The sequence below is a fragment of the Thalassophryne amazonica genome, chromosome 1 (genome assembly GCF_902500255.1).
Source record: "Thalassophryne amazonica chromosome 1, fThaAma1.1, whole genome shotgun sequence".
In the NCBI taxonomy this organism is placed as follows: domain Eukaryota; kingdom Metazoa; phylum Chordata; class Actinopteri; order Batrachoidiformes; family Batrachoididae; genus Thalassophryne; species Thalassophryne amazonica.
In genome coordinates, this window is record NC_047103.1 from 110,042,056 (window position 1) to 110,058,934 (window position 16,879).

Below are 16,879 nucleotides of genomic sequence, written 5' to 3' on the forward strand. Positions count from 1 at the left end.
CTGGGGTATGTCTGAATCTTTTGTGCTATTTAGAGGTCACTTAATATAATAGTGCAAAGTTAAGCACTGGGTATAAAGGGTTTGGATTTATGCTCTTCATTACTCATGTTTTGGGTTGCAGCGCGGTGGCCAAGCAGATAGTGTGCTTGTTTCCCTACTCACTCTCCAAATAATGTGGCGTTGTGTCAGGGAGGGCATCTGGATTGAAACTTGTGCCGAATCAACATGCAGCTCCATGTCAGATCTGCTGTGGCACCCCAAGTGGAAAAGGGAGAAGCCGAAATAACTGCTGTGTCTTATTAAATAAGCAATCATCACTCATCCCCTTAAAGCCGGAGTGCACCAGGTACACAGTATTCTACTTTCATTCATTCCTTCATGATTCAATTTGGGCTAATTGGTTGGTTACCTTTTCTATGGGTTCTATGGGCAGGTGAGTCACCAGCTGTTCTACAAGTATCTCTTACTGATTGCACAACTGGCTTTCTTTTTTTTTTACACACACGCACATATGCACACAGTTGCTACAGTGGATACAGCCAGATCTGCACTGGTATTTGGCACAAGATTTCCCGGATGCTCTTCCTGATGCAACTCTAATTTTACATGGTGAAAGACACACAGCCTCCCCCTCCCCCACCCTGGAGCCAGACCTGGGGTTGGGGCTCGCATGTGAGCACCTGCTGGTTGGGCCTTAGCCCATGGGGCCTGGCCGGGCTCAGCCCGAAAGAGCGACGTGGGCCTGCCCTCCTGTGGGTTCACCACCTGCAGAGGGGGCCATGGGGGTCGGGTGCAGAGAGGATTGGGTGGCGGTCGAGGGCGGGTGGCCCGGCGGCCCGGTCCATGCTCACAGCCCCTGGCTGTTGGGACATGGAATGTCACCTCGCTGGGGGGGAAGGAATCTGAGCTTGTGCGGGAGGTTGAGAGATACCGACGAGAGATAGTCGGGCTCACCTCCACTCACAGCTTGGGCTCTGGTACCCAACTCCTGGAGAGGGGCTGGATGCTTCATTTTTCTGGCGTTGCACATGGGGAGAGGCGGAGAGCTGGGGTCGCATTGCTTATTGCTCCACTGCTCAGTCGCCATGTGTTGGAGTTTACTCCAGTGAACGAGAGGGTTGCATCCCTATGCCTTCGGGTCGGGGACAGGTCTCTCACCATTGTCTTGGCCTATGGGCCGAGCGGCAGTGCAGAGTACCCGACCTTCTTGGAGTCCCTGCGAGGGGTACTAGATAGCGCTCCGACTGGGGACTCCATTGTTCTCCTGTGGGATTTCAACGCCCACATGGGTGGCGACAGTGAGACCTGGAGGGGGTGATCGAGAAGCACGGCCTCCCCGATCTGAACCCGAGTGGTGTTGTTGGACTTCGGTGCTAGTCACAGTTTGTCCATCACGAACACCATGTTCGAGCACAAGGGTGTCCATAAGTGCACATGGCACCAGGACACCCTGAGCTGGAGGTCAATGATCGACTTTGTAGTCGTATCATCTGACCTTCGGCCACATGTCTCGGACACTCGAGTGAAGAGAGGGGCAGAGCTGCCGACCGATCACCACCTGGTGGTGAGTTAGATCCGGTGGGAGGGGAAGAAGCTGGTCAGACCTGGCAGACCCAAACATATCGTGAGGGTCTGCTGGGAACGACTGGCGGAACCCTCTGTCAGCGAGGTCTTCAACTCCCACCTCCGGGAGAGCTTCTCCCAGATCCCGGGGGAGGTTGGAGACATGGAGTCCGAGTGGACCATGTTCTCCACCTCCATTGTTGATGCGGCTGCTCGTGGCTGTGGTCGCAAGGTCTCTGGTGCCTGTCACGGCGGCAATCCCCGAACCCGGTGGTGGATGCCGGAAGTAAGGGATGCCGTCAAGCTGAAGAAGGAGTCCTACTTATCTTTGTTGGTAGGTGGGACCCCGGAGGCAGCTGACAGGTACCGGCAGGCCAAGCGTGCCGCAGCCCGTGCGGTCGCAGAGGCAAAAACTCGGGTCTGGGAGGAGTTCGGGGAGGCCATGGAGGAGGACTACTGGTCGGCCTGGAAGAGATTCTGGCAAACCGTCTGACGCCTCTCCACCAGCACCAGCTCTCCACCAGCACTGTTTACGGTGCGGGTGGGGAGCTGTTGACCCTGACTGGGGATGTTGTCGGGCGGTGGAAGGAATACTTCAAGGATCTCCTCAAGCCCATTGTCACATCTTCCGAAGAGGAAGCAGAGACTGGGACTCAGAGGAGGACTCATCCATTACCCAGGCCGAAGTCAACGAGGTGGTTAGAAAGCTCCTCGGTGGCAAGGCTCCTGGGGTGGATGAAATCCGTCCTGAGTACCTTAAGTCTCTGGATGTTGTGGGACTGTGTTGGCTGACAGGCCTCTGCAACATCACGTGGCGATCGGGGACAGTGCCTCTGGATTGACCGGGGTGGTAGTCCCTCTTAAGCGCTACATGCTCCATCGGGTGCTCGAGGGTTCATGGGAGTTCGCCCAACCAGTCCATATGTGTTTTGTGGATCTGGAGAAGGCATTTGACCATGTCCCTCGGGGCACCCTGTTGGGGGTACTCCGGGAGTATGGGGTCCGGGGTCATTTGCTAAGGGCTATCCGGTCCCTGTACGACCGCAGCAGGAGTTTGGTTCGCATTGCCGGTAGTAAGTCAAACCTGTTTCCAGTGCACGTTGGCCTCCGCCAGGGCTGCCCTTTGTCACCGGTTCTGTTCATTATTTTTATGGACAGAATTTCTAGGCGCAGCCAGGGTGTAGAGGGGTCTGGTTTGGGAACCACAGAATCTCGTCTCTGCTGTTTGCGGACGATGTAGTTCTGCTGGCTTCATCAAATCAGGACCTTCAGTGTGCACTGGGGCAGTTTGCAGCCGAGTGTGAAGCGTCCGGGATGAAAATCAGCACCTCCAAATCCAAGGCCATGGTTCTCGACTGGAAAAAGGTGCTTTGCCCTCTTCAGGTCGGTGGAGTGTCCTTGCCTCAAGTGGAGGAGTTTAAGTATCTCGGGGTCTTGTTCACGAGTGAGGCAGGGATGGAGCTTGAGATTGATAGACGGATCCGTGCAGCATCTGCAGTGATGCGGTCGCTGTATCGGACCGTCGTGGTGAAGAGAGAGCTGAGTAGGGGGGCAAAGCTCTCGATTTACCGATCGATCTATGTTCCAATCCTTACCTATGGTCATGAGATTTGGCTCATGACTGAAAGAACAAGATCGCGAGTACAAGCGGCCGAGATGAGTTTCCTCCGCAGGGTGGCTGGGCGCTCCCTTAGAGATAGGGTGAGGAGCTTGGTCACTCGGGAGGAGCTCGGAGTCGAGCCGCTGCTCCTCCACATCGAAAGGAGTCAGTTGAGGTGGCTCGGGCATCTTTTCCGGATGACCCCTGGATGCCTCGCTGGAGAGGTGTTCCGGGCACATCCCATTGGGAGGAGGCTCCGGTGGAAGACCCAGAACACGCTGGAGGGACTACATCTCTCGGCTGGCTTGGGAACGCCTTGGGGTTCCCCCGGAGGAGCTGGGGGAGGTGTGTGTGGATCGGGAGGTCTGGGTGGCTTTGCTTGAGCTGCTGCCCCCGCGACCCGACTCCGGATAAAGCGGAAGAAAATGGATGGATGGAAAGACACACAGCCTCTGGTAAGCCCCTGGTGTAAAGCCAATAAGGCTTATACACATGAAGTATCCACAAAGCCATCCAAACAAAGTTTGTTCAAAAGTAAAAAAAAAAAAAAAAAAAAAAAGATAAGACATGACGTCAGACAGCACTGTGTTTACATTTCCCTGACAACAGAAGATGGAGCATACAGATGTTCCCATGCTACAAATCAGCCTGCTCAACGTATCTAAAAATTTTGTTAGCCTGTGGTGCTAATGTACTCCGGACTGCTGAACTCCAAACAAGAGGATGAAAAGTGCAATTATCTTCTATGAATCAGGAAAAAGGGCAGTGATATTTTAATACAAGGGCCCTCACCGCAGGTGAGTAATAAAAACTAAAGACATATACAAGTGGAACGATGAGAATCAGTGACTGTAAAAAACATCATGATTCGTCCCATCCTGTCTATGGCTGATGCTGAGACCCTGATCCATGCATTTATCTCTTCTAGATTAGACTACTGCAATGTTCTATTTTCTGGTTTACCGCAGTCTAGCATTAGGGGTCTCCAATTGGTTCAAAATGCTGCAGCCAGACTTTTGACACGAAGCAGAAAGTTCGACCACATTACACCCATTTTGGCATCCCTTCACTGGCTTCCTGTCCCAGTGAGATCAGATTTTAAGGTTCTGCTACTAACCTATAAAATTATTCATGGACTGGCACCCTCCTACCTAGCTGACCTAATTAAATCCTACGTACCAGCCCGGGCTTTACATTTTCAGGGTGCAGGACTACTTTGTATCCCTAAGGTGAAGAAGAAATCTGCGGGTCACAGAGCTTTCTCTTATCGTGCCCCTGTTCTGTGGAATGATGTCCCTGCATCAATAAAACAGTCAGATTTTGTGGAGATTTTCAAGTCCAGACTTAAGACGCACTTATTTTCCCTTTCATATGGCTAGCATACTGGTACAGTTTTGTTTTACGCTTTTTACTCTTTTAATTCATTTTATTAGTAATTGGAGCGGGCCGCGGCCTCAACTTTACCTAAATTGTGGGTCTTTTAGTGAAGTTTAGGGCTAGTGGCCGGCGATCACCTTAGTATTTCTGTTTTTCTTGTTGTTTAATGCTGACAAATTATACAGTATTTCTTGTCTTTCTGATGCCTGATTCTGTTTTTTCTCTCTGTTTAAGGTGCAGCTCCATCCAGAGATGGGAGTTGTGTTCATGTTGGCGATCCTCCTGTCCTGTGCGCCAATAGCATTTCTTGTATATTCGTCCATGAATTGTTCTGTAATTTATGTTTTGTAGCATGGCCCAAGCAGAGGGTCGCCCCTTTGAGTCTGGTCTGCTTGAGGTTTCTTCCTCAGAGGGAGTTTTTCCTTAGCACTGTTGCTCTGGGGGTTGGTAGGGTTAGACCTTACCTGTGTGAAGTGCTTTGAGGCAACTCTGTTGTGATTTGGTGCTATATAAATGAAAATAAATTGAAATTGAAATTGCTCTCTAGTTTACAAGAAGTCAGTTTCTACTCTGCACTTCTCTGAAAACTGCAACTAAACGCACATGGAGCTCTGTAACTGGCAATATCTGGAATCTAACAAAGAAAAGATTGTGAGTCCATGTATTTATTTGTTATTACATAACGACTGAGTGGATCCTTGTCATTTGCTTGGTGTTTTTATGCCACGTGACATGGAGTATTTGTCCCATTTGTGCATTACATTTAGAGTGCAATTTGGTTCCATTTATTGTGCAAATTTGGTTGCATATGTTTGGTACCATTGCACTCTGTGCACACACACGACCGCGCACGTACACACAAAAACAAATCCATTGCATTGTAAGCCATCTGGAGGCATGAAGAGCTGTTAGGAGGAAGTTAGAATGATATGCTGGACTAATTTCTGACATGATTTTTTTCGCTGCACTGAGGAAGTACGAGGGTAGGCTGAAAGGTTCTAAGGCTCCCCATGAAGGAGTAATGCATTAACTGCATTATAGGGAGACAGACACCCTCTCTACTTTTAAGATTAGGCTTAAAACTTTCCTTTTTGCTAAAGCTTATAGTTAGGGCTGGATCAGGTGACCCTGAACCATCCCTTAGTTATGCTGCTGTAGATGTAGACTGCTGGGGGGTTCCCATGATGCACTGTTTCTTTCTCTTTTTGCTCTGTATGCACCACTCTGCATTTAATCATTAGTGATCGATCTCTGCTCCCCTCCACAGCATGTCTTTTTCCTGGTTCTCTCCCTCAGCCCCAACCAGTCCCAACAGAAGACTGCCCCTCCCTGAGCCTGGTTCTGCTGGAGGTTTCTTCCTGTTAAAAGGGAGTTTTTCCTTCCCACTGTAGCCAAGTGCTTGCTCACAGGGGGTCGTTTTGACCGTTGGGGTTTTACATGATTATTGTATGGCCTTGCCTTACAATATAAAGCGCCTTGGGGCAACTGTTTGTTGTGATTTGGCGCTATATAAAAAAATTGATTGATTGATTGATTGATAGTGAGCCTTAGAACTTTTCAGCCTACCCTTATAAGTACACAGGCCTTTTTTTGGAAGTACATGCACGCACAAGCGCATCTCACTTGTGTGAGTGCGAACGCACACCGCACGCACACAGGACAACAACACGAGTGGGACAACGATTTGATTGAACTAATTGACGGTGCTAGTTCATCTAACACACACACACACATACACACACACACAAAATAATCCACTCTGCTGTAAGACATCTGGAGGCATGAAGAGCTGTTCAGATGAAAAGCTGACATGATTTTTCACTGGACTGAGGAACTACACAGTCTTTTTTTTTTTTTTGAAGTATGAAGTCAGTGCACGGCATCACCGGGACTACGTGTCATAATTTGGACTCCTATTTAAAGTTTGTGTGGGACTTCAGCACCAGTGGAACATCAAAATGTAAGTCCCTTTTCTGTTGTTTATAAAGTAATAAAATATCCAATGAAAAGGATCTATTTCAGCTCCTATTTTAACCACTCAACTCGGCTTCGCCTCATTGAATGGTTTGTTCCAGCTTTCACAGAATTAAATATTCATACACTGAATTCATAAACATTCATTATTTGTATAATGGTTTCAGACATTGCGTCTGCTGTTATATGACACAATGCTTGACAATTTATGCTATCTCTGGATTGTCAGGTTGCCCATCATTGTTAACGATGCCGATATCTTTGCAGGAGAACAAAGGTCCGAGTCTTTAGGGTCCTGGTGCTACCTGTCTTGCTGTATGGTTGTGAGATTTGGACCCTAGCCAGTGGCCGAAAATGACAATTGGATGTCTTTGGTATTACATCTCTTCGGAGGATCCTTGGATACGGCTGGAATGACTTTGTGTGAAATGAGGGGTAACTTGGAGAGATTAAGATGAGGAGTATCACTTGCATTGTGAAGTTACGCCAGCTTCAGGATTTTGGCCATATGGTGTGTTTCTCTGAGTGCTGAGCACCCCAACAGATGGAGAAGGACAAGAGGATGTCCATATTTCAATTGGCTGCAGCAGATAGGTGCCCATTTTAGAGATGTGGAGAATTGTCTGGTTGTATGCCGGGTGGTTGCCAACCAGGACCCAAGGCACTGCCACATGATCATGGATCCATGGAAGTGCAGCACACACACATGCTCCCAGACCTGACTTGTGTATTGCTCGAGTCACCTCGATAACTCAATCCAGAAAACTGTCGAGACTTGTCCGATTTTTACAACTAATCCATTAATTTCGTTGTCTCTGCAGGACAGTCATGTTCACCCGAGACGTGTTGTGCTCCTCATGTTCTAGACATACTTGACAATCAGAAGTGATTAATATGAGTAATTTTCAATGTTCTCTTAAGTGGTAATGGTCCTTCACAGTTTACATGTACAGTGGATCAAGTTTTCCCACCTACAAAGAATGGAGAGGATTGTAATTTTTATTGTAGATGCACTTCAACTGTGAGAGACAGAATCACATCGTATGATTTTTAAATAATTAATTTACATTTTATTGCATGAAATAAATATTTGATCACCGACCAAACAGCAAGAATTCTGTCTCTCACAAACCTGTTAGTTTTTCTTTAAGAAACCCTCCTATTCTGCACTCTTTGCCTGGATTAACTGCACCTGTTTAAACTTGTTACCTGTATAAAAGACACCTGTTCACACACTCAATCAATCACACTCCAACCTGTCCACCATGACCAAGACCAAAGAGTTGTCTAATGACACCAGGGACAAAATTGTACACCTGCACAAGGCTGGGATGGACGATAGGACAACAGGCAAGCAGTTTGGTGAGAAGACAACAACTGTTGGTGCAATTATTAGAAAATGGAAGAAACAGATGATGACTGTCAGTCTTCCTGGGTCTGGGGTTCCATGCAAGATCTCGCCTCATGGGGTAAGGATGATTCTGAGAAAGCCCAGAACTACACGGGAGGACCTGGTCAATAACCTGAAGAGAGCTGAGACCACAGTCACAAAGATTACATCAGGAACACACTACGCCATCATGGTTTATAATCCTGCAGCGTAGCAAGGTCCCCCTGCTCATGCCAGGCCTGTTTGAAGTTCACCAGTGATCATCTGGAGAAAAGGTCATATGGTCAGATGAGACCAAAATAGAACTTTTTGGTATGAACTCCACTCACTGTCTTTGGAGGATGAGAACAACCCCAAGAACATCATCCCAACCGTGAAGCATGGGGGTGGAAACATCATTTTTGGGGGTGCTTTTCTGCAAACAGATTTGCAGATTTTGTGAGATTTTGTCAAACAACCTCCTTCCCTCATTAAGAGCATTGAAGATGGGTTGTGGCTGGGTCTTCCAGCATGACAATGACCCAAACACACAACCAGGGCAACTAAGGAGGGGCTCCGTAAGAAGCATTTCAAGGTCCTGGAGTGGCCTGGCCAGTCTCCAGACCTGAACTCAATAGAAAATCTTTGGAGGGAGCTGAAACTCCAAACCTGAAAGATCTGGAGAAGATCTGTATGGAGGAGTGGACCAAAATCCCTGCTGCAGTGTGCAAACTTGGTCAAGAACTACAGAAAACATATGAGCTCTGTAATTCCAAACAAAGGTTTCTGTACCAAATATTAAGGTCTGTTTTTCTACTTATCAAATACAATACAATACAAATACAATCAAATTGATTAATTTATACTGTCTGTGCTGGTATTTGCTGTTGGAATGCGTATATGTATGTATGTATGTCTTTACACATATATATATACACACACATATACATATATATATATATATATATATATATATATACTCAACAAAAATTTAAACGCAACACTTTTGGTTTTGCTCCCATTTTGTATGAGATGAACTCAAAGATCTAAAACTTCTTCCACATACACAATATCACCATTTCCCTCAAATATTGTTCACAAACCAGTCGAAATCTGTGATAGTGAGCACTTCTCCTTTGCTGAGATAATCCATCCCACCTCACAGGTGTGCCATATCAAGATGCTGATTAGACACCATGATTAGTGCACAGGTGTGCCATATCAAGATGCTGATTAGACACCATGATTAGTGCACAGGTGTGCCTTAGACTGCCCACAATAAAAGGCCACTCTGAAAGGTGCAGTTTTGTTTTATTGGGGGGGATACCAGTCAGTATCTGGTGTGACCACCATATGCCTCATGCAGTGCAACACATCTCCTTCGCATCATCCGTGAAGAGAACACCTCTCCACCGTGCCAAATGCCAGCAAATGTGAGCATTTGCCCACTCAAGTCGGTTACGACGATGAACTGGAGTCAGGTCGAGACCCCGATGAGGACGACGAGCATGCAGATGAGCTTCCCTGAGACGGTTTCTGACAGTTTGTGCAGAAATTCTTTGGTTATGCAAACCGATTGTTTCAGCAGCTGTTCGAGTGGCTGGTCTCAGACGATCTTGGAGGTGAACATGCTGGATGTGGAGGTCCTGGGCTGGTGTGGTTACACGTGGTCTGCGGTTGTGAGGCTGGTTGGATGTACTGCCAAATTCTCTGAAACGCCTTTGGAGACGGCTTATGATAGAGACATGAACATTCAATACACGAGCAACAGCTCTGGTTGACATTCCTGCTGTCAGCATGCCAATTGCACGCTCCCTCAAATCTTGCGACATCTGTGGCATTGTGCTGTGTGATAAAACTGCACCTTTCAGAGTGGCCTTTTATTGCGGACAGTCTAAGGCACACCTGTGCACTAATCATGGTGTCTAATCAGCATCTTGATATGGCACACCTGTGAGGTGGGATGGATTATCTCAGCAAAGGAGAAGTGCTCACTATCACAGATTTAGACAGGTTTGTGAACAATATTTGAGGGAAATGGTGATATTGTGTCTGTAGAAAAAGTTTTAGATCTTTGAGTTCATCTCATACAAAATGGGAGCAAAACCAAAAGTGTTATATATATATATATATATATATATATATACATACATACATATACATACATACATATATATATATATGTGTGTGTGTGTGTGTGTGTGTGTGTATATTTTACTTTTTATGGTAAAGGGGGGGGGGGGGGGGGTGTTTATAAGCTTTTGCTTCTGCCCACACCCTTTTGGTCACACAGAGGTGGAAAATGTGATATTTAAGGTGTGCCGCTGTTCTCCTGCACTGTTGGGAATTTGGGTAGAGTGACAAAATGGGCTTGCGCGTTGGTATTCACATTATAACTTAAAGTGATATAAAAGAATGGAGATTCAATCCAAAAAATGGACTATGAAAAAAGAAACACATTAAATGCAATAAACCTAACTCCAGTATCAGAAGGAAACTCTTTTGGGCAGCGCCCTGGATGACATGGACAAGTTATAACATGAACCTGGACCTCCAGAGCTGCAGCAACAATCTGAGTCCTTAACTCCTGTAGGTGAGGCAGCAGGTGAGGTGTGAACCTTAATTGTGGTTGCACAGTAAAGTCTATAACTTGTTTTATTAACTCATGATGACAAAAACAAATGTCAAAGGGCAAAGTGAAAGTTTTTTTTTTAACACTTGTATTTTTTCGGTGCAAGGCAGTAAATGTTTGTTAACAAAACAACAAATAAGTGGTATTCATAATAAAAGAATGTCTTTTTTATGGGTAGTTACGTTTCTGCTGTCCAAACAAATACAGTATATCAGCATATGATTGAGAAACATAAAATGTTAAACAACATCTAGTGTTATCGTGGATAACATTTTACTAAGGTACATTCAAATGCTAATAACATTTAATTACTGACTTTATTCTTGAATATAACCAATAACCAGCATCCTGCGCCAGGGTGTACCCCACCTCTCACCAAATGACTACTGGAACAGGCTCCAGCCTTCAAGGCAGCATATCCATCCACTGTCGAAACCCGTTTAGTCCAGGTAAGAGTCAGGTAAGGGGGTGGGGCTATACACACTTACAGCCATGGGAAGAACGTGCATGTTGTGTGGGCCGCCCGAAGAGGAGGTACTGCTGGCCAACGCCAGAGGGCGTCCTGCCTGTAGTCGGGTTTCAGGCAAGAGAGGGTGCAGTTACCACCCAGGAGCCAGGACTGACAGCTGTCAGCAATCATCATCACTGCACCATAAAAACCTGGAGGAGACACCACATCTCTGCCGAGATATCAGCTTACCTTACAGGTAAACTCTCAGCCGTTTGACTGTGCGGTACGCACGTGTTCTCTTTCTCTGAGTTTTGCAGGAGTTCCTGTTGACTGCTGTCAGCTGGGAGCTGGGTTTGTGGTTAGTGGAAGAGTGACGTCTTCACCCCTCACTCCAAACCGGATAAGCAGTACTTTCAGGTTCTTCTCGAACTGTGTTCCTGTGTAGATGGTGGAGGTGTTTTTCCCACCCTATTACAGTGAGAACGTGTTTTGCTGACTGCTTACTGGGTGTTCATACACCCACCCTTAATCTGTTTTTGTTCCTGCCAGCAGTACCGGATCTGACAGCTGGAAGCAGAGGCCACCTGGGGACTTGAGACTTGGCGGCTTCGGTATACTGCAGGTCTTCGTTGGCAGCGGAACCTTGTGGGCCCCGGCTCTTCTCTGGATAGGCGTCTCCTACCCTTGGGCCTGCCCACACGTCACTTATTGTATCTTGTGATTGACTGTCTAAAAGCAGTATTCAACCTGTTGTGCACATTTGCCGCAATAAATTATATTTATTGGATTATCTATTGACCGTTCATTTACGCCCCCTGTTATGGGTCCGTGCATTACACTTTCTCCAACAGGATATCTCGGCCAACGTCATGGACCCCGAGGGGCACAACCCACCCGTTGAACTGTCAATGGAGACGCAAGGTGCACAGGCTTCTGCAGGAGGAATAATGGGTGAGTTGCAGCAATTCTTAGCCGCCTTCACTGCTCGGTTGGATTTGGTAACCGAGCAGAATGTACTACTCAATTGTAGGATGGAGGCTCTCACCGCACAGGTGGAAGCGCGTGCACAGAGCGCGGCTGCTGCTCCTGCCGACCTGTTGCTGAACAGGGATCCTCCAGTGGTCGTTCAACGCCCCCCCCCCCCATCCCCTGAAGCATACATAAGTCTCCCGGAGCCGTACGGAGGCTGTGTAGAGACGTGCGCGGACTTCTTGATGCAGTGCTCGCTCGTCTTCGCACAGCGTCCAATAATGTACGCATCAGACTCCAGCAAGGTGGCTTATGTTGTCAATTTGCTTCGATGTGATGCACGCACCTGGGCTACGGCGCTTTGGCAGCAGAATTCACGGCTCCTGATGACATACACTGGGTTCGTAAGGGAGTTCAGACAGGTGTTTGATCACCCTAATCGAGGCGAATCTGCTTCCACTTTGCTGCTGTCCATTCGACAGGGGCGTCGGAGCGCTGCAGAGTATGCAGTCGACTTCCGCGTCACGGCCGCGAGGGCCGGCTGGAATGCGGTAGCGATTCGCGCCGCCTTCGTAAACGGACTGTCCTACCTGGTGGGTAGTCATACGTTTAGACAACCGATTGGAAGAACGTCGACGGGAGCGAGACGAAGGACGTGGCCAGGCATGCGCCGCCCCTCTCCCTTCCCGGTCCGAAGCAGCCCCGCCTTCCCCACACTCCAGAGCCAGAGTGCTCCGTGTGATGACAGCTCCCCCTGCTGACGAAGCTATGGACATGAGCAGGGCCAAAATAATATCAGAAAACAGAGGAGGCTGGCCCGCGGAGAGTGCTTTTTCTGCGGCTCTAACGAGCATTTGCAGAAACAATGCCCCAAGCGGTTAAACACCAACGCTCGCCCTTAGAGACTGGGCTAAGGGTGGGCCATAACACACACACGGGTAATGCACGAAAATCTGCACGAATCCCAGTTGTGATCCTCTGTGGGGATTTAACCCTTCAAGCCCCAGCACTAATCGACACGGGGTCAGAAGGGATTCTGTTAGATAGCAGATGGGCTAAGGAGGTAGGGCTCCCTCTAGTGGCCCTTCCTTCCCCAGTGAGGGTCCGGGCACTAGATGGCACCCTTCTACCACTAATAACACACCAGACACAGCCCTTAACATTGGTGGTGTCTGGAAACCACAGGGAGGAGATCGCGTTCTTTGTAACACCTTCTACCTCCAGAGTTATTTTGGGATATCCATGGATTAGTAAGCACAATCCCCGGATTGATAGGCCATCTGGGGTTGTGGCTGAATGGAGCGAAACCTGCCACCGGGAGTGCTTAAGATCCTCGGTTCCACCCGGTGTGACTGCTAAGGAGGACGTTCGAGTCCCTCCCACTCTCACGGCGGTGCCAGCTGAGTACCATGATCTGGCTGACGTTTTCAGCAAAGATCTGGCACTCATGCTTCCCCAGCATCGACCGTATGATTGTGCCATTGATTTGATCCCGGGCGCTGAGTATCCGTCCAGCAAACTGTACAACCTCTCACGCCCCGAGCGCGAATCAATAGAGACCTACATCCGGGACTCTTTAGCTGCCGGGTTGATCCGGAACTCTTCCTCCCCATTAGGTGCTGGTTTCTTTTTTGTGGGCAAGAAGGAAGGCGGACTCCATCCATGCATTGATTATAGAGGGCTGAACAAGATCACGGTTCGCAACCGATACCTGTTGCCCCTATTGGATTCTGTGTTCACGCCCATGCATGGTGCCAAAATATTTTCGAAATTGGATCTTAGGAATGCGTATCACCTGGTTCGGATCTGGAAGGGAGACGAATGGAAAACAGCATTTAACACCCCGTTAGGTCACTTTGAGTACCTGGTCATGCCGTTCGGCCTCACTAACGCCCCCGCGACATTCCAAGCATTGGTAAACGACGTCTTGCGGGATTTCCTGCATCGGTTCGTCTTCGTATACCTAGACGATATCCTCATCTTCTCCCTGGATCCTGAGACTCATGTGCAGCATGTACATCAGGTCCTGCAGCGGTTGTTGGAGAACCGGCTGTTTGTGAAGGGCGAGAAGTGCGAGTTCCACCATACTTCTTAGTCCTTCCTGGGGTTCATCATCTCCTCCAACTCCGTCGCCCCCGATCCGGCCAAGGTTGCGGCGGTGAGAGATTGGCCCCAACCGGCAAGCCGTAGGAAGCTGCAACAATTCCTCAGCTTCGCTAATTTCTATCAGAGGTTTATCAAGGGCTATAGTCAGGTTGTTGGTCCCCTTACAGGCCTGACGTCCCCGAAAGTTCCCTTCACCTGGTCGGATTGGTGCAAAGCCGCGATTAGGGAGTTGAAACGCCGGTTCTCTACTGCGCCAGTTCTGGTGCAGCCCGATCCTAGCCGAAAGTTTGTGGTGGAAGTAGATGCCTCTGACTCAGGGATAGGAGCCGTGCTGTCCCAGAGCGGGGAGTCCGATAAGGTTCTCCACCCCTGTGCCTATTTCTCCTGCAGGTTGACCCCGGCAGAGCGGAATTATGACGTCAGCAATCGGGAGCTCCTGGCGGTGAAGGAGGCCCTGGAGGAGTGGAGACACTTGTTGGAAGGAGCCATGGTTCCATTCACGGTTTTCACTGACCATCGGAACCTGGAGTATATTCGGACCGCTAAGCATGTGAACCCCAGGCAAGCCTGTTGGTCTCTATTTTTTGGACATTTTGACTTCAGGATCACCTATCGCCCCGGGACCAAGAACCAGCGGTCAGATGCACTGTCCCGGGTGCATGAAGATGAAGTCAAAACGGAGCTGTTGGATCCACCAGAAAACATCATCCCGGAGTCCACTATCGTCGCCACACTGACGTGGGACGTGGAGAACATCGTCAGGGAGGCCCTGACGCGTCACCCGGACCCCAGCGGTGGACCATCTAACCATTTGTACATCCCACCAGACGCTAGGACTGCAGTTTTGGACTTCTGTCACGGTTCTAAGCTCACCTGCCATCCAGGGGTGCGAAGGACCGTGGCAGTTGTTCGGCAGCGGTTCTGGTGGGCGTCTCTGGAAGCCGACGTCCGGGAGTATGTCCGGACCTGTACCACCTGTGCCAGGGGCAAGGCAGTCCATCAACCAGAAAAGGGACTCCTCCAGCCACTGCCAGTGCCTCGTCGCTCCTGGTCCCACATCGGCCTGGACTTCATCACGGGTCTCCCTGCGTACCAAGGAATGACAACCATCCTGACGATAGTGGACCGGTTCTCCAAGGCGGCCCACTTCGTGGCCCTCCCGAAGCTCCCGATGGCCCAGGAGACTGCAGACCTCCTGGTCCACCACGTCGTACGTCTGCATGGTATCCCTACGAACATCGTCTCGGATCGTGGTCCCCAGTTCTCCTCGCAAGTCTGGAGGAGTTTCTGTAGGGAACTGGGGGCCACCGTGAGCCTTTCGTCCGGGTACCACCCACAGACCAACGGCCAAGCAGAGCGGGCGAATCAGGAGCTGGAACAGGCCCTTCGTTGTATGACCTCCGCGCACCCGACGGCCTGGAGTCAACATCTGGCCTGGATCGAGTACGCTCATAATAGTCAAGTTTCGTCTGCTACTGGCCTCTCCCCATTTGAGGCGTGTTTGGGGTACCAGCCCCCTTTGTTTCCGGCCGTGGAGGGAGAGGTCGGGGTTCCCTCGGTCCAGGCCCACCTCAGGAGGTGCCGTCCGGTGTGGCGAACAGCCCGCTCCGCCCTGCTGAAAGCCCGGACGAGGGTGAAGAACCATGCAGACCGCTGACGCGCCCCGGCCCCAGAATATCAGCCCGGACAGGAGGTCTGGCTGTCAACGAAAAATATTCCGCTCAACACGGAGTCACAAAAACTGATGGACAGATATATCGGACCGTTCAAGATCACCAAGATCATCAGTCCAGCCGCAGTGAAGCTGAAACTCCCAGCTTCACTGCGGACACATCCAGTTTTCCATGTTTCCAAAATCAGACCATACCACACCTCGGACCTTTGCACCCCTGGACCAGCGCCGCCTCCTGCCCGCATCATCGACGGCGAGCCTGCGTGGACAGTCCGCAGGCTCCTGGATGTTCGCCGGAGGGGTCGGGGACTCCAGTATCTGGTGGACTGGGAGGGTTACGGACCTGAAGAACACTCCTGGGTGAAGAGGAGCTTCATCCTGGATCCGGCCCTCCTGAGTTCTACCAGCGACACCCCGACAAGTCTGGTGGGGCGCCAGGAGGCGCCCGTTGAGGGGGGGTCCTGTTGCGTGGGCCGCCCGAAGAGGAGGTACTGCTGGCCAACGCCAGAGGGCGCCCTGCCTGTAGTCGGGTTTCAGGCACCAGAGGGCGCAGTTACCACCCAGGAGCCAGGACTGACAGCTGTCAGCAATCATCATGACTGCACCATAAAAACCTGGTGGAGACACCACATCTCTGCCGAGATATCAGCCTACCTTACAGGTAAACTCTCAGCCGTTTGACTGTGCGGTACGCATGTGTTCTCTTTCTCTGAGTTTTGCAGGAGTTCCTGTTGACTGCTGTCAGCTGAGAGCTGGGTTTGTGGTTAGTGGAGGAGTGACATCTTCACCCCTCACTCCAAACTGGATAAGCAGTACTTTCAGGTTCTTCCCAAACTGTGTTCCTGTGTAGATGGTGGAGGTGTTTTTCCCACCCTATTACAGTGAGAATGTGTTTTGCTGACTGCTTACTGGGTGTTCACACACCCACCCTTAACCTGTTTTTGTTCCTGCCAGCAGTACTGGATATGACAGCTGGATGCAGAGGCCACCTGGGGACTTGAGACTTGGTGGCTTCGGTATACTGCAGGTCTTCGTTGGCGGCGGGAACCTTGTGGGGCCCCGGCTCTTCTCTGGATAGGCGTCTCCTACCCTCGGGCCTGCCCACACGTCACTTATTGTATCTTGTGATTGACTGTCTAAAAGCAGTATTCGACCTGTTGTGCACA

The 16,879-nt window shown here is 49.6% G+C and overlaps 1 protein-coding gene and 1 long non-coding RNA gene across 3 annotated transcripts in view; both read right to left on the bottom strand.

The window, feature by feature from the left end:
- The window catches only part of cars2 (cysteinyl-tRNA synthetase 2, mitochondrial), a 294,966-nt gene that overhangs the window by 54,428 nt on the left and 223,659 nt on the right, over window positions 1–16,879 (bottom strand). The window lies entirely within an intron of this gene.
- LOC117513060 lies at window positions 163–15,940 on the bottom strand. Its single transcript, XR_004561447.1, has 3 exons — window positions 15,929–15,940; window positions 9,258–9,262; window positions 163–231 (listed from the first exon to the last, which is right to left on the bottom strand). It is a non-coding gene; the product is annotated as an uncharacterized LOC117513060 (long non-coding RNA).